This window comes from Vespula vulgaris, chromosome 17 (genome assembly GCF_905475345.1).
Source record: "Vespula vulgaris chromosome 17, iyVesVulg1.1, whole genome shotgun sequence".
Lineage (NCBI taxonomy): Eukaryota > Metazoa > Arthropoda > Insecta > Hymenoptera > Vespidae > Vespula > Vespula vulgaris.
The window spans coordinates 4,012,439-4,031,445 of NC_066602.1; the positions used below are offsets into that span (position 1 = coordinate 4,012,439).

Below are 19,007 nucleotides of genomic sequence, written 5' to 3' on the forward strand. Positions count from 1 at the left end.
CCGTAAAACCTGTCAATCGTCAATTTCTCTTGTTTTTTTTTTGCGCCGACAAACAATCCAAAAAAATTTAATTAACTTGAAACAAAATACGTGAATCTAACGGAGAAAGAGAGAGAGAGAGAGAGAGAGAGAGAGAGAGAGAGAGAGAGAGAGAGATACACAAAAATGAGACAGAGACAGATGGACGGAAAACATTAAAAAAAAAAATCACGTCTTTAAAACGTAAAATATTAAAAAGAAAAAATTATTAAATGTTGAGAAGAGATGATATTAAATCAAGAAAAAAAATTGGAAAAAATAAAAATAAGGGAAAAAAGAAAAGGAAAAAAAAAAAGAAAAATTTCTGCGCTATCCTGGCTAAGAAATAAATATTGATTGCAAATTTTCAATATGCGTACTACATATATACGTAAGACGTTTCGCTTATACTTTCTAACAGCATGTAAATCTTGGTACATATATATATATATATATATATATATATATATATATATATATATATATATATATATCAAAGCAGTTGTTCGAGTCACATTTCAAAGCAAATTTCTAGCAAACGGAGTTTCATAGATAACAAGTAATACCACAATCGTACGACGATCTCTTGGTAATCTCTAGTAAAGGATTGGGATAGTATATATATATATATAACATTTAGTATATCGTAAAGGTCCAAAATGGATCTACGATAACCCTAAGATTTTAGACGGTAACCAACAACAAAGACTTTAGTTACAACCCGCACAAAGACCATTTAGGTTAAGTTAATTCTTGTTGGAATTTCTCGCTTCGTCTCTCTCTCTCTCTCTCTCTCTCTCTCTCTCTCTCTCTCTCTCTTTTTCTTTATAGAGATACGAGTTAGATAAATAGAGATAGAGAGAAAGAGAGAAAGGGAGAAGGGAATGATAGAACAGAAGACAAGTGTAAGCGGACGAAACGGTTGGAATTAGGCAAGTGCGTAAATTAGTGTAGGCCCTTAGGCCCTTGTTCAATTTGGTGAGCCCTTGTGTCAGCCAACGTTCCAACAAGATACACAAACGTTTTGCGTGCCTTTATCTATCTATCTCCGTCTCTTTCATACTGGTCCTCTTTCTCATCTCCTCTCTCTTTCACGCAAACACCCACCCACACACACACGCGCGCGCGAAGTGCCTTACATTTCTCCGTTCACAAATTCCTGCTTTCCGACATTCACGATTATGGGGTCTTAAGACTATAGGCTATATTAAGATATTCATGGAATGTAAAATAGGATCGAGAGAAAAAAAAAGAAAAAGCAAATCTACTCGTTTCTACAATTATATTGTTATTGATTGATACCACTAGACTCGTTAAATGATTTCTTCTTTTTTTCTGAAATAATTGATTGAAATATTTAATTAAAAAAGAGAAATAAAAAATCGTTTATATTACCGGATCGTTTATACAACCGGAAGTCGAGCGTTTTATTTCGCAAGATTTCCTTCGTAAGATTTTTTTAATATAATTCTTTTTTACTTGTTCATTTTTCTTTTTTTTTTCTATCGGCCCTTAATTCGTAATTAATCTGTATATCAACATGATGTATTACTACATGTTTCTATATAACCTGTCTTGAAATTGTTCTTAAATGATTCATTAGATAAATTCGATTCTCTCTCTCTCTTTTTTTCTTTTTCTCTTTCTTTCTCTCTCACAAACATTCTGCTAATTGATCTAACACTTCAATAAGGATTAACAATTCAATTCGATTAAATCCGAATGATTGTGAGTATGACGATTAATCCAATTTCAATGTCCGAACAAATCGTCCCACACTGTAAGTGTACGTATATGTATCTATGTATACATGTATATATGTACTCGAAGTTCAGTAATGAATTTTCGAACGCAATTAACTAAGTTAACTTATTGAAACGTACGTAACAAATTTTTGATAATTATTAAATCGGTCAGTAACTAGATAATGTCAAAAATTAATCAATAGTCTATATTTAAAGAAAGAACGTTCGTACTCGCAAGAAAAACGTTCTTCTCTTTTTTTAATTCTTCTTTTATCTTTTCTCTCGCATCGACCAATCATATGATATACTAATAGCATCTACGTATCCTATAACACAACATCGAGACTAATCACTTATCGTATCAAATGACTCGTGTAGGAGGAGAGAGAGAGATTAATGGAAGAGAGGAAGTGGAAATTTTCTAACCCTCCGGTTGAAATTTTTATTAAATTGACGCAACCCTTTTGTCTATGGCCTAAGGGTCAAAGGTTGGAGGGGATTGGTAGGACAAAGCAAAAGGAGAAGAGTCGGTTGGGAAGGATTAAACCTTTTCGCCCTTAAAAGTGAACCTCTTGCGAACTGGATGAAATTGATCCTATGTATGTATATATACGTACAAACATATGTGAATAGAATACGTATAATATGTACATACATAGATACGTACAAAAATATATATGGTCGATATGTACGTGTATGCGTAGTGGAATAATATATAGTATTTCTCTCTGATAAATACAGAAACAGCTGTTTCGTACGTCCACCTGTAGTCGAATATAGCGTGAATCTTTCAAATGACAAATCCGACAGGTTTTATCCAACTAACTTGTATTTAAGTGAGTTAGAATTGATAACAAAGTCTCAACGCGTATAAACTAATATATAAGCCGTGTGCTTTATCTCTCTCCCTATCTATCTATCTATCTATCTATCTATTTATCTATTTATTTCCCTATCTCTCTCTCTATATATATATATATATATCTTTCTATCTCTTTTCCTCTCCGTGAAACGGGAGCAACATCGAGAAACTTGTTAAATTGTTTAGTGCTCGTCCTCTCTCTCTCTCTCTCTCTCTCTCTCTGACTTGCAGTCTCTCATCGTTTGGCTCACTTCGTTGAAAGCTTCGTAAAGGTGCCGTTAGCAAAATCACACATACATCTACACATACACTCTCTCTCTCTCTCTCTTTCTCTCTCTCTCTCTCTCTCTCTCTCTCTCTTTCTCTCTCTCTCTCTCTCTCTCTCTGTCTCTGTCTCTGTCTCTGTCTCTGTCTTTGTCTGTTGGACCTTTTGCGAGTTGGCACTCAACTCACTTTACTAGTGTCGTCGTAGCATAGTAGAACGAACAAGGATGGCTGCTTGCGGATATTTGAGATAACTGCCTCGTAATGGAGATAGTTCGAAAAAGATTTAAGATATCTCCTTCCTAAGTGCGCGAACGAAGGGAATTCATCCTTTAAGAATAAAACTTAGATAATTTGATATCTCTATCCTTTCATTTCTTTTCTTTTTCTTTTTCTTTCTTTCTTTCTTTCTTTCTTTATTTTTTTCTTTTTCATTCGTTCATTCGTTCGTTCATTTTTTCAATTAGTTCTTCGTTTCTTCATTGTCAAAAGTGATATGAAGTAAAATTAATTAACGTTCCCTTGTTATTTTAATTATATATATATATATATATATATATATATATATATATATATACATAAAATTGAATTTCGAAATCAATAGACAAAAACGATTTTGAAATATTGTCGTCAATGTCTTGACAATTATCTTCAAAGATACAATCTAGATGAGCAACGTTGTCCCTTTGTTTACTCATCCTTGAAATAGATTCATGCAATCTCTCTCTCTCTCTCTTTACTCATCTGTCTTATCGAACACAAACGAGTTAGATAACCGTGTGTATGGATGACGTGTCGCGGAAAACGTGTCTATGTTCGTCCTGTAATTGAAGAAAAGCCAGCTTGTTATGGTGGATTTTAATTAAAAGGCCTGGCCGAGATGCATGTCGCACGCACGCGTATGTTATACGAAGCACGAGAAAAAGAGAAAGTGAGATAGAGAGAAAGAATCTGAGAGAAAGAACGAGGGAAAAAGAATGAGAGAGAATGAGAAAGAGAATGAAAGAGTAAAAGCGAGTGCGTGTGTGTGTACGTGTGTTGTGTATGAGAAGAAGAGAGAAGAGAATAACGCGAGAGCGTTATCAAAAAATTTGATTGAAGTGAAAGAAAGAAAGAAAGAGAAAGAAAAAGATAGATTAGAAAAACACATTAGACAAACATAGAAAAATACGGATGGAGATCGAGAGAGAAAGCATTTGATATTCGTATATACGTTATACATATTTTATATATATATGTATATATATATATTTTCTCTCTCTTCTTTCTCTCTATTTCTCTATCTTTTCTTCTTTTTACATTGAATTCTGTGTCAGAAGCATAGTATTTAATTAAACACTATTCTCTCTTTCTCTCTCTAACCTTCATTGAACAAGGACCAACGTGGGAAAAGACTCTTCGAGCATCTAACGCGATTAACTGAACCGGTGACGGACTCTCCATGACCTCGCCTCTCTCTCTCTCTCTCTCTCTCTTTCTCTCTCTCCTTGTCTCTGTCTCTATCTATCTCTCTCTTTTTTCTCTTTCATCACTTTTTATCTCGCAATTACTTTTCACTTGCTTGCATTTACTCCATAGAGAGAGAGAGAGAGAGAAAGAGAGTGAAAGACAGAGATAGTATCACACGATTTGCGATTAGTGTGCACTCATGCAAATATATCCAGGAGCGAGTCGATTGCCTTCCACCCTACAAACTCCCTACCCCCTACACCCCCTGACACCTCACACCCGACCACCACCCCGTCTATTCCACCTCTACATCCCCCTAAAACCCCACCGTTCCTTCTCCGTTATAAAGTATTCCTCGTCCTAACCCCGGATACCCCTTTGCCCTCATCCTCCTTCTACCCTTCACCCTCACTTCCACCCACCGTCCTCTACGTTCACGTTTCCCTCTTTACAAATTTACATTCCGTTTCCTTAGTCCGAGTATAGATGGTATTTTACGATATATTCGATCGTAAAGTCGATCGTTCGTATAAAACTTACTACGCTAGTAGCGAATCGTGACTCGAATTTCGTCCTGTCTATGACTGTCCGTGTGTATGTCCGCGCATACGTGCGTGTATATTACCTTCTTCGATAACTATTGCTATTATGTAATAAAATTACGACGCGGTCATACTTTAATACGAATTCGTTATTATCTCGTTAATTTATGGTCTCGAGATAGACGATGGGTAGGTGCAAGAGCGATACGGGCTAAACGAGGCAGGAAAGGAAGACGATTCGTGAGTACGAATTTTTTTTTTTTTTTTACAATCTAGGATTTCACTTGATCGATTTAATTGATTTATTGTTGATTGAATCGTGTTATTTTGTTCGAAGATAATTCATTCGTTCGATCTCAAGGCGATCTTTTCGCGTAATATCGAGGTCTATTTTTTTTTTATCGCGGAATAATCAATCGTCACTTTTTGTTTTTTTTTTTTTTTTTTAACAAGCGAGACAATTGGTTGTTAATACGTAATCGTTTTTTTTTTTTTTGTAATTTTTTCCTCCTTTCCCTCGCATTCTTCGCAACAACAACAACAAAAAACGAAAAAGGAAGTAGAAAAAACGGATTACGCGGATTAAACGTTACGATGACAGCAAATAACGAGATAGAAATGTTTTCTAATTTTCGAGTAGCGTGAAACTACCTAACTATTATTTCTCCCATGTGTCTGTGCACCGTTATATCACCGTTGTTAGAGTTCCATAGATGTTTACCATAGATTACTCCCTGATCTCTCGTTCAAGGTACCTTGCGTTAATTTGTAATACGTTAACACGAAAATTTGTTATTTCTTTTACTTTCTCTTTCCCTCTCTTTCTCCCATCCTCTTTTTTCTTCTTAATTGGATTAATTCACGAATGTATATGTTTGCGTTATACATAAGAAATTTATTACAGCGAGATAATAATTATTTAATATTGCAAGAGTCATTTAGATGATATAAAGATCTCGTAGAGATTATATTAGCCTTTTTTCTTTTTAATACATTTTTTTAATATCAAACATTACAACGAGTTACTACATCATATCTAAGTATAATTACGTATAAAAAAAAAAAAAATAAAAAATACCTCGTATACATTAATGAATTATGTAAGTACTAATTTCCTGGTGATAATGGACTTATTAAGTATATTAATTAATTCAGATGAGGGAATATTGTTTCATCGTGGTATGCTTTGGTCCCGTGTTGACACGACGAACCATTCGTGCTCCGTCATTCGTGTTTTCTTCGCGTTTTATGTTAACACGGATATACATAAGGTAGAGAAAGGGAAACGATGACTGCTTACTAGGGTTAGTTCAGAGGGGTGCCAGGGTCCTTATTGGTCGATAGGACGGTTAACCGTGCACTTAGCGGCCTCACCATCTGTGTACCGACCTAATACAGACGTTTGACTCAAAGAGAGAGAGAGAGAGAGAGAGAAAGGAAAGGGAGAGTCAGAACTTTCCCACAGTATCTCGAATATCTCTATTTAATTTCTTTTTTGTTTGTTTTTTGTGCATATATATATATATATATATATATATATATACATATATTATTTATATTATCTAAATTAACAATAGTTTCGTTAATAAACAATATCGGACCATGGTAGTAAATTTTCTTTCATTACAATAGATCATAAATTATTATAGATTAGATCTAGTAAAAGGATGATAACAAATTGTTGATCGTACTTACGAGATATATATCTAGACACTAATAGGATCTTCGATTATCGATAAGCTGTTGTACGCTTGAATACGTAGTTGACCAGATGAGTCGATTTCGATTTGGTCGACAAACGTTTCTCGAGTCGTGTTTAATTAATATATTAATTGGTTCTAATATATAAGACTTAGATGACAGAGATCGTGTTTGAACTCTTTGAACAGTCTATACGTGAAGTGGTAGGAAGACAGAGAAGATGGAGATAGAGAGAGAACATTTCGCCTTTCGATAGGATTTTTCCGTTCGTCGTCGATCGTAAATCTTTTTCTTTTTCTGTTGTTTCACATTTGAAAACGTCAACGAGAGAATCGTTTATATTGGTATTGTTAGATACATAGATTTTTCTCTAAGGTAAGCTATAAAATTGTGAATGTCGTGTCATGGAAACGAGGTCAGTGTTATCGATAAACGGCTTAGTTTGACGAATGGTAATCGTAGATTTTTAGGCAGAAAGACGCATTACATTTATTGTGTTATATCGTTTATATTATATTAATATAATATGATACTAATCGAACTTGCTACTTTGTCGATAATGGATTTGAAATTATTTCTTTTTTTATCCGACATGTGGATTATCGTAGGAAATATTGTAATTCTATTTTACGCTTTCATTCTACAAAAAGTTGAGGTAAATTATTCTGAAAAAAATTAACATCGTGCGTTATTACAAAAATTAGTATTTCAACATCGACAAGATCTTATTTAAGACCCTACGAGGTTCGATTTAGACGAAACGTTCATTCGATACCAATAAAATGATATACAAGCATAACATTCTGTCGTCATTCATTTTATTCTATTGTCAAAAGATACATTCTTGTGCATAAATATATATATATATCAAATCCAGATGCATACACACACATATATATATATTATATATATTATATATATATACATATCGTCGAGTTGTTGACTAGTTGGGAAATTTAATTAACTCGATTGGGACTACATACACATATGTCATGTAATTTGCAATTACTTGATCGTCCCCCCCCCCCCCCCTTTCTCTCTCTCTCTCTCCAGTAGTATCATTAACGTAAACTCGTCATTCGATTGAACGAAAACTTTATTATACAGTGTCAACATGCGAAATTCTCAAGGGTGTTTATGAAACGTGTTTGCAGTATCGATTTGGATGAAATTATATATATATATATATTTGATAGTAACAGAAAAGGAAGATAGAAGTTATGGCAAATATAAGTCGAAGAGGGTCCTTAACGTTCTCGACGACGACAAATCTTCGAGTTTGAAAAGCGTTCGAGAATGGGAACAAAGTTGATTGAGTTTTCTAAAGAAAATCTTATTCTGGTTATAAGAGAGAAAGAGAGAGAAAGAGAGAGAGAGAAACGATGTCTATGTCGCAGTTTTCAATTGAACCCTAAGAGTGAGAAAGACAGACGGACAACAGAAAGAGAGAGAGAGAGAGAGAGACAGATCGCGAGAGGAGAGAGGATATTTGTGACGCAGCTTGCAATTGCAATGGAGCTAAATAACTTGTCGAGATTTTTCACTCTTATCTCTCTCTCTCTCTCTTTTTACTGTTTTTAGTTCGACTAATTTCCATTTGAAAAAATAATAAATTACTTTAAGACTTTCTTTAGAAGGTAGTTTTCTTTCTTTCTTTTTCCTTTTCTTGTTACTTATTTATTTATTCATGTCTTTTTCAATGTCAACGCGAAAGCTCGATTTCATAGAAGGATAACGGGTAATCTTAATTCGAAGTATAAAAGCGAAGAATTAATTTATTTTTGTAACTGTAATTATGAGAAAAAAAGTAACAAGAAAAAGATAAGAGTAGAGAGAAGAAGGATAGATTTGTATTTATTTCGATGGACGCGTCAACGAGCAAATGGAGAAAGAAAAAGTAATATTAAAGGAAAGATTTTCCAGCTTCCCTTGGGATTTTCCTCTTAGAATTTTATCGAAACGAAAACGAGGAGGACGTTTCACGAATTAGACGACAAATCGTGTTCGAGAGAGCGGGAGTGTCATCTGGTAACCGATTAAAAGCGGCGTAACCATTCGAATAGTCCGTTCCATTAAAGTGAAACGGCTCTTACGATCGCTTTAAACGCGAACGATCGCGTCCCGTGTCATGCGTGTATAAATAGGAGAGGAGGATCGTGGTACACTAGGGATAGGATGTGACGTCACGTCGTTCTAACTCCGCGGAAGACAATTCGATTCGATAATCCGAACGAAACGGATTCTACCATCTTCGCATTTTACGTATATCCCTCTTTTCCTACCTTCTCCCTCGACTCGCGCGTAATTTCCAATTGACGAGTTGGGTCGGACAAAATTTTCATTAAAACTTATTTACTTATTTTCTCTTCAATATAATCTCACCATTTAGTGCGATCGTAAACTACAATTTTTTATATCAACGAACAAAATCGCGCTCTTTCTCTTAATATATGTTATTCGATACTGTATCATACGTATGAGTATATGACATAAAACAGTTGTAAAATTAACATCGAACGAAATTAAAAATGCAAAAAAAAAAAAATAAATGCATTTTATATCTCGATAAGAAAACTTATACGCACGGTCGAGTTTCGATATTTAATTATTTTATTAAAGCGGATTAAAGGAAATTATATTGGAAATAATTGTCTTAGGATAAAAACCATTAAATTCGAAATCGTATTATCCGGAAAGTAATTAGGAGCTTATTTTAAACCATAGAAATTATTCGAAGCTTGAAAAATCACGCTTTACACGCACGACGGAGTAATAATGGAAGAAAAAAAGTGAAAGAGGAAAAAAGTAAAAAATTGCAGTAAAACAGTCGACGAGAAACGTCATTAAAAACGAAAAGAAAATTGTTGTTTATTATTATTATTATTATTATTTATTTGTTTATTTATATACCTAAATATTGTACATATATCTGAACGAGTTATGCAGTTATATTTATATGTGTGTGTGTGTCTGTGCGCGTACATCCACGTAGATCAATATCTACAATTTTTTTTACATTTCCGCAGTATTTTAAAACTTGAACGAGGCATGTGCACGTTTACGTTTTATCGAACTCGAAAGGTTTCGATTATTTTGTCGAAAACATTTGCTCTCTTTCTCTCTTTCTCTCTTTCGCGTTGAAAAAGAAAAAACACGATAGAAAAGTACTCGATTATTCGAAAACTCATCAATCAAACGTTTCGATTAACCGCATACACCTATATTTTTAATAACGTTCTTGGAAATACAGTTTTCGATTAAAAAATGAAACTCGTTATATCTATAATCATTATTTTTGAATATATTTTTAACAATATTTTATTAACCAGTATATTCGTACGTGCGTACGTATTTTTATTTATTTATTTATTTCTTTTTTAATTTTCCATCCTACAACTAATTCCGTTCGTATGAGATCATTCCAATTAATCGTTCGAAAAATTCGAGATGATAATTCTTTCGTCGGCGGCAATGAACGCATGACGCGTATTGTGTGCGTTTTAACAAAAAGAAAAAAAGAAAATGAAAAGAGCGAGAGAGAGCCAAAAAAGAATTGATTCCGCAAATAAGGGAATGATCTTTCAGCTATTCGTTCTATCTCGTTGGTGCGCGTTTTTGATCATTGAAGGTTAAACACACATGTCCGCGATAATTAACTTCAATGGCCGTCGGCGGAGACACTTTGTGAATCATTTTGTTGAAATAATACTAGCGTTGTTATTGGGCGAAATTGAAATTGGTTTTAATTATGCTCTTTTTTTTTTTTTTAATTATTTATTTACTCTTTTTTGCTTTTCAACACGTGGCATTGTTTACATCTTTCGGAGATAATTCGTTCGTTTAAATAGACAATTCTATCGACGATTCGTGATTCGATATATCGAAAGCGCTGTTGTTTCAAAATCTGATGAAGAAGAAAAGAGATACGATAACGAAGAAAACGAAAAAAGAAGAAAGAGAAAGAAAGAAAAGAGAGTACATATTTAATTCTTTTTTAACTTCTCTCTCTCTCTCTCTCATCGTTCTGTCTCTCTTACGTACAGACACACGCATACACACATACTACAAAGTAGAAAGAAAAAAGAAATAAAAAGACAGAGAACGACAGCTGTGCGATCGATTTATTCTCTTTCTTCTTTCTTTCTCTCTTTCTGCGGAAACGAGGTGCCTGTTAGATGGAACGTTTCACGATAGAAAGTGTTAAACACATACGTCTCTCTCTCTCTCTTTCTCTCGTACTCTCTCTTACTCTTTCTCTATTTCTATTTCTATCTCTTTCCCATGCTCTTCTCGTATATCAAGCGGTGGCGTCAGAGGTTGAACTCTTATTGCCTTGAAACAGAACTGCACGTATGTAGGTAGTCGACGATGTAACGTGGAAAGTCGAGAAAGAATTTTTCGATAGACGGAAAGAGAGAAAGAGAATTTTTCGATAGACAAAAAGAGTGAGAGCGCATTGCGTGATAGAGAGAGAGAGAGAGAGATTGGTTAAATCACGTGACCTTTCTTACACAGTCAATCTCGAATGTATGAGCGGTGAATTTTATATGGAAATAAACTCCTACGGGTATTGTAAAGAAGAATAATCGTTACGAGTTTCGTCGAATTTGATTGCTGAACCATTTCTAATAATTTTATTTTTTTCTCTTTTCGCGCGCGCCTGCGCGTATTTGCTGCGGAATAAATATTGGAATTGATTGGATAAGCAATGTCGGAATCTTGCAATTTCATACGAATTTGATCGCTGAATAACTATTTCTAATATTTCTTTTCTCATTTTATTCGTTCGTTCGTTCGTTCGTTCGTTCATTCATTCATTCAGCTATTTTTTTATTTATTCGCTTACGTTCCTTTGTAATCGCAAACTTTATATCAGATTGGTTGATTCGCGATGCGTAGGAATTTTTAGCATTAAAAGTATTATTTGGATATTATTTGTACTTGGAGGAATATATAACGCTCGCGCGTGTGTACGTGCGCGAAATCAAATCGTAAAATTATTCTACGTATTTCAGAAATGTGATTAAGCGGAACGAGTTAGTAGAATTCATCGTTTTCTATTTGAAATTTGTCCTAGTCGTAGGACTAATAAAAAGACAGAGACAGAGATAGAGAGATAGATAGATAGATAGATAGATAGTGCGAGAGAGAGAGAGAGAGAGAGGGAGCTATATGGTATTCGCCGGTGGGTTAAAGTTATTCGGATGAAATAGTTCCGAAATTAATTCGCGAGATTACGTTCTCCGTACATTTTGAACACATAGAACAATTCCGCAGGAATTTTTTCTACGCCATTAGTATTCACGATTATTTCACTTTCCAACACCTCTGATTTATTAGAGTTTTTGATTTCTTAATTACTCGTAATTCAAAACTTCTTACGTTCTTACGCTACAATTCATTTCTATTGGATATATATTGTTTCTTATATTATAAAAATTATACCATAAAGATCTTTTTTCTGTTTTCTTTTTTTTTCGACTTGAAATTTCTTTATTCAATTCGTTAACTTTCGATATACGAACGATTTAATTCCAACCATTGCTCGTTCAAATCGAATTACGATAACTAACGCCATAAAGATCAGTGACTCTCATAATTTCTATTATCAGTGTATTAATATATTAAAATATTAATTTTCAATAAATTCAATACTGCACGTTCGTTAACCAGTCTAATAAATAAAAGTAAAATAAAGTAATATAAAGTAATAAAATATAAATAATAAAAAAATAATTAAAAAAGGAATAATAAAAGGAAACAAGAAGCACCATAAATTTCATACCGAATTTTATGGATAACAAACTAAAAAGAATAAAGGGAAAGTTATTTCACTCTCTCTCTCTCTCTCTCTCTCTCTCTTTTTTCGAGCAGTACTTCACGCAAAAATACGTTAGCAGGATTTGACGAATGTCGGCTACAAAACAAATTTCATTAAGACTCTCTCTCTCTCTCTCTCTCTCTCTCTTTCTGTCTCTACTCGAATAGACAGGCCAATGAATACGACGAGTTCGACGTTTATCGATAGTCCGATTAAAAAGACATCCGATTGGAAAATCTGAACTTTCGAACGAGAGAGAAAAAGAGAGAGAGCTATTATAAATGAATTTTCATTAATCTTCTGTCATCGATTGGAAACAGTTTTGCTACGCTACAGAATCTTGTAATTGTGAAATCACGAAAGTTTGAGAGTAACTTGAGCAAAATCAAGGTATATATATATATACACAGAGAGAGAGAAAGAATGGGGTTAAAGCATTTAATTTTATCTTCTGCTTCCACTATTCTTCTCTCTCTCTCTCTCTCTCTCTCTCCGGATCTCTTTATATCTTTGTCCCTTTGTCCTTGTCCTTTTCTATGGTGAAAATGAAATTATGGGTATGTACTTAATTCGTGAAACCGGGGACGAAATTAAACGCGCAAGTACCGTTCATAATTGCGGAATACGTAGGTGGTATATTTGTCAGCTATAATAAGGTCATATCGAGATGCAAGGGACGAGGGTGGTAGAAAGAGACGCGCGCGCCCGAGATTCCAATCTTATCTCTTTCTCTCTTTCTCTTTATGTCTCTATTTCTAAGTTCACTAGTCTGGTTTAATAAGACAAAATTCTCTCGTTTTCTATCTCTCTTATTATAATTTATGAAAATCCAGGATTATTTAAATCGAGTGAAAATTTTATGACGCGATCGTTAAATATTGTTCTAAATTAATTGATTAAATACCAAAACGATATCTCTCACTCTGTCCCTTTGTTTTTCCATCTAATTCTCTGACCGTATCTAGAAAACTTTGCGAATCGATATTAATAAGAATAAATTATCTCCGTCACTCTAAATTACTAGAATACTTGAGATCATTTAAATGGAGATTGCTTATGGCTCATTAAGCGCTATTTAACACTGATAAATTAAATAGCGAAATAATATCTCCCTTCTCCGTCTCCAACTCTAATTCGTTTTAATAAGAAGAAATTATCTCTACCTTTTCATTAATCTGTTACTAGTTTTTCTACTAATCGAAATTTACAATCAAACAATTTCTCTCTTTAACGTTATGTCGAAAAAATAAAAGGAAGGAGTGAAGAAAGAAAAGAAAAAAAGAATGGAAGGAAAAGCTGAATCGAGATCGATCTCTCGTTGATCCTCTCAATGCTCGTCTTAACTCGATCATCCGAAAATAGAAAGGGGGTTGGCGGGGGTGAGGATGGGTATGAAAGAGAAACGAATTTGAATAGAAAGGAAAAAGGTATAGCTCGAAATGCCTTCTTATCTGTAAGCTTATGCAAATGGCGGAGCAGTTTGCCACGCTGGATTTGCATAGATCCGAACCCTAGAAGTGATCTATACGCGATCATGCCTTGGTATAATCGTTTCAAGGAGGAGAAGAAGAGAAAAGGGAGGAAGAAAAGTTACGCGACATACATATGTATATATATTTCTTTTCCTTTTTTTATTTATCGTCTACCAATAAAGATTTGGACAATATTTTTAATTTATATCAATTTATATTAATTTATATCTGCAAATGAAAAATGAAAGGAAAGATCGTTATTGCTAAAGTTAAATAATTTTCTTTTCCCTTTTATTGTTCGAGTGATATATGCAAAAAAAAAAAGGTAAAAATGAAAGAAAATGACAGTTGCGAAGATATCATTTGCTGGATAAGATGACAACATGAAAATACAAAGTTTTAATAACGAAGCGGTACATAAGAGATAAGAAGCTTATCTTAGATACCGAGTAAATGTCATTCTACGAAAGATTTTAAGAAGATCGTAATTTCGAAAGACGTTGAGCTCGACGCGAACGTTGATCCCGAACATGGATGTACCCTGTCACCAATATTACGTGATATCTTTTAACTCTGATGACATCATCCACGTCGGTAAAGTAGAGGAAGTATATTACCGACGTTATCAAATACATTCCACAAGATTAATTAAAATTATTGTCATTATTACGATTATTATTATCGTTGAAATTTTTTATTTCAAGATATTGTTAATATCATCGAAGATGATAAAAGAAAATCAATTTTTATCGTTCGTTCGTTCGTTGATTTATCTACGTACGAGAAAAAGAAATATTTATTGATTTTTACTGCATATTACGTAATGTTTTATTAAACGTGCTGGAAATTAAAAAATAATGATAATAAATGTATATAATTGTGAATCTGAGAATGTTACGAAACGAGATCATGAATAAATTTATTGCGAATCGAATAATAATTTTATAACGTTAATAAAAAAATGTATTGCTAATCGGATAATAGTAATAATAATAATAATAATAATGATAATAATATTTATTTCAGTTGCATTATTTAATATTAGATAACAGATTTATCCGGTGTATTTAATATCAATAAAATTATTAGCAACGATATAATATTAAAATATTATCAATATACAATACTTTCCTCTCCTCTTCTTGTAAATTTTTCTTTTCTTTTAAATTTCCAGTAGATGAAAGAGGGAAAGGAAATATGAAAGATGGAAAAACGATTTCGATTGAAACGACTCGAGTGATAGTCGACATAAGCCATTACACACCGAGGAGACTCAATTATGATTTATATCCTCGTGAAGATCGCGTTCGGTCGAGTTATGCGAACTGCATGATCGGAGTTCCAAAGACGGGTCCCTTCTTCTTAGACGTTAGTTAATCTTCTCTTCGATGGTTACTAACCGAAGAAACTACTTGAATCTTCGATCTTATGGACGGTATTTCTCTCTCTCTTACCCTTACTCTGGATCATCGATCGTGATCTTACAAGGAGAAAACTTCATTCTCTCTTTCTCCCTCTCTTCGTCTCCTTCTCTCTTTTTTCTATCGCTTTCTATCTCTCTCTCTTTCCATTTAGTTATCTATCTATCTATCCTTTTCTTTCTTTCTCTGAGAAGTTTCCGTATCATAAAACGAAAGTTTCAAATGCGTCGATACTTCTAAGAAAGTTACTTACGATTCTAACAAGTTACCATAATTTTACCGAGTTTAACCCTTCTTCTTCTTCTTCATCCTTTCTTCTCTTTCTTTTTGTTTTTTTCTGGAAGTAAAGTAGGAAATATTTTATCTTAGATTTATAAGATCGTTAAATCCATTGAATTAACGTACGATCATGCAGTCGATAATCCTCTGATTTATTATAAAATTGTTACTTTTAATGATTATTATAAGCTTCATATTTGATTCAAGAAATTGTACTCATTTTATTTAGCATAAATCTTTTATTTAGCATAACAATTTACAATACGAGGAATAATACGAAGGTTTTCTTTAGAATTAAATTTATTTAATCAAACATTTCTTTTTTTCTTCTTAAGCAAAATTTTCTCCTTTATACATTCTACATTTAAATTAAAAATTCTATAGTAATTTTAATATATGATAGTGATACGGTAACATGTTGCACACACATTCACGCGCACGTATCGTATGACTCGTGTATGCGTCTCATCGTCCTCGTATATTTCATATTATCAAATACAGAGTGCAGCCAGAAAAGTATATATGAAGCCTTATCGTACGTCATGAATTATGTAAAAACTAATTAATAATTGCAAGAAGGTGTCAAGTACTGAGATATTTAAATGAGAACCCGATGAGAGTTGATTCACTGATCAACCGATTTACGATTCTACTGTTTCTTAATAAACAAGCGGACTCCATTCGTTATTATTTATCATATATGCATACGTATATGCATATGTGTCGTATATAATTCTTAATTAACACCTTTCATGTCCAACGTATGATAAAACGTATATATAATTATTACACATATAGAATAATTTACAATTTAAAAAATGTTTAACAATCGACTAGCTCCTTCTCTACGTACAAACTCGTACGTTCGAGATCAATTTCATATATCGATGTCATTTATCGATATAACTTGAGAATATCAAAAATATGGAGAATCGTATCATCGAGCAATAAAAGAAAAAAATGATAACGTTCGTTCCGGTGTATCCATTTTTCATAATTGTTTGTAAACGACTAATAAAAAAAAAAAGGTAAAAGAAAAAAGAAAGAAATCGATTTAATTGAAACTACGTTGTCAGTGAATACGTAGGTATATGTATCGACTCTGCGATCGATCGATGGGATATCGTACGATTTTTTCTATTCTTTTCTATATACGTCTTTCTTGTTTATTCTGTGCATGTGTGCGATATATATATATGCTTTTTTTTAACTTGCAGATTGCAACGTGCATACGTTTAATCAACGTGATTGGATACAACGTTCGGTGGATAACACGAGTGCAAACATTGATAAAGGTAATCGAGATATTGTTGTTTTTATGTTATCGTTCAATGGTTATATCTGATATTAAAAAGAAGATAAAAAATTAGGATAAAAAAATATAAGTAAAAAGAAATACATAAATAAGGAAATAAGCAAAGGGCGTAGTACCTTGGGATTTTTGCAGCTATAGTTGCAAGAACAAACAATATATATATATATATATATATACGACAATAAAAAAAGAAAAGAATAAGGAAAATAAAGAAATAATAAAACTACAAATATATAAATATAGGAGTTTCGATCGTTTCTATTCGAACTATTCGTGCTAATCTTTAAAAGCATCCGTCGAAATGAGAACCCTCGGTATTACGTATTTCCGGTCGAGATGGATAATCTCTCTCGTGAAATCCGAGCTATGAACGATTTTCATGCATGTGTTAGACGTCGAATGTGCGATCATACCGACGCACACACACGCAAATATACACAAGAGACGCTCGTAACGTATTTTAGAGTGTCATGTACACACAATCCATGTACGCACGCACACATACGCGTATATCAACAAGAATAGAATATTCGTGCATCTTCGATGGAACGATTATGTTCCTATTGCCGAACGCAGATATAATTAACTATGGTAAATCACTATCGATCGATCACGTCGATATCCATCGTGGTTTATGTTAATTTCCGTTAAACACGTCATTTTCATTCGTAGCTTCCCCATACGTTAACCATAAATTTCTCATATATGATCTAGAGATACACCATAGCGCGTATAGTTTGTTGTTTCTTCGTTTTCTCTTTTCTCGTTTTATTTCATCTTTTTTATCAATACTTTTTATTATAAAGAAGTTTATAATTTTTAAGATATCACAAGGTACATGTGTAACACACTAATGTGCGTAAATGATTAATTATATTTCTTAATATATATGTAGTGAAATAAACACTTCAAATTTACGAAATGAAACTTTTATCAAAAATCAATCAAAGTATTATACGAAACGGTCGTGTAAAGATTTTATTTCTACTTGTGTTTTCGTAACTAGTTTAAAAGAGAAACTGTAATAATAATGACAACAACAACAACAACAACAACAACAACAATAATAATAATAATAATAATAATAATAATAATCGGAACAAATCAATTTCAAGTATCTATTACTCTATCGATAACGATCTTGCTGGATTACGTTGAATACGTACATTCAAATTAATGACGAGGTCCGAGAGCTTTTCTATTCGTTGATCAATTCGCTAGCGAACGAACGAGCGAACGAACGAATAGAGGACGAAAGGAAAAAACGTAAAAATCTAAAGCAGAGAATATTAATGGGCGATGCTGCAAATAGCTAGGAGGGCTCGATTCCCTCGTTACGATCTCATATGCGACACTAATGATCTCCTTCGAACGTTCGCTATATTATAGTCTGAACACATTTACGCGTGTACGCGTGCATCTATGAGTGTATTAATATACCTTCCAAATATTCCATTATATTTTTATATCATAGTAAATTATTTTGCGAAACTAATATAATAGTAAATAATATAAAATACTAATAAATATAACGGTCGTGTTAGATAACGTGTCAAACGTTTGTACGATCGAAGTGTACTTACTAATATTTAGAAATTGTTTATAGAATTATTATTGGTACCTTAATTTTACACAATTATAATATCTGAATTTTGTTGATAGTTTCACGCGTGCAGGTGTTTGCACGCGTGCGCGCGAATTTGTATGACGTTTAAGTACGCATCTTCGAAATATTCTATCATGTCATTAAAACGTAAATTAATATCGAATAATCGTTAAGCGGTAAATAATATAAATTGAGAGTAAATCTAAAATCTTTAATATCGCGTGAAATAATTCAGTGATCATGGTATACGTCCTAATATACAAATTGTTTGGCTTCGAATGATTATTAGATTTGTAATGTATTAATTATCTATCTTCGAGTTATTATTATTATTATTATTATTATTATTATTATTATTATTATTATTATTATATATTTAGTTTTCAAACATAAATTCAAATGTATTAATTGCAGCAAAAAGGAAAAGAAAAAAGTAAGAAACAACTCGTAAAAATCATTTATTGAAAACAAAATAAATTGACGAAGAAGAAAAAAAAGAAGAAAAAAATCGA

The 19,007-nt window shown here is 32.9% G+C and overlaps 1 protein-coding gene across 4 annotated transcripts in view; it reads left to right on the forward strand.

Moving 5' to 3' along the window:
- The window catches only part of LOC127069959 (connectin-like), a 224,806-nt gene that overhangs the window by 87,889 nt on the left and 117,910 nt on the right, over positions 1-19,007 (forward strand). For all 4 annotated transcript variants that reach the window (XM_051007705.1, XM_051007707.1, XM_051007708.1 and 1 more), the window contains one exon: positions 16,792-16,869. The gene's annotated coding sequence lies outside the window, so the exon portion shown is untranslated. The remainder of the gene's footprint in view (positions 1-16,791; positions 16,870-19,007) is intronic.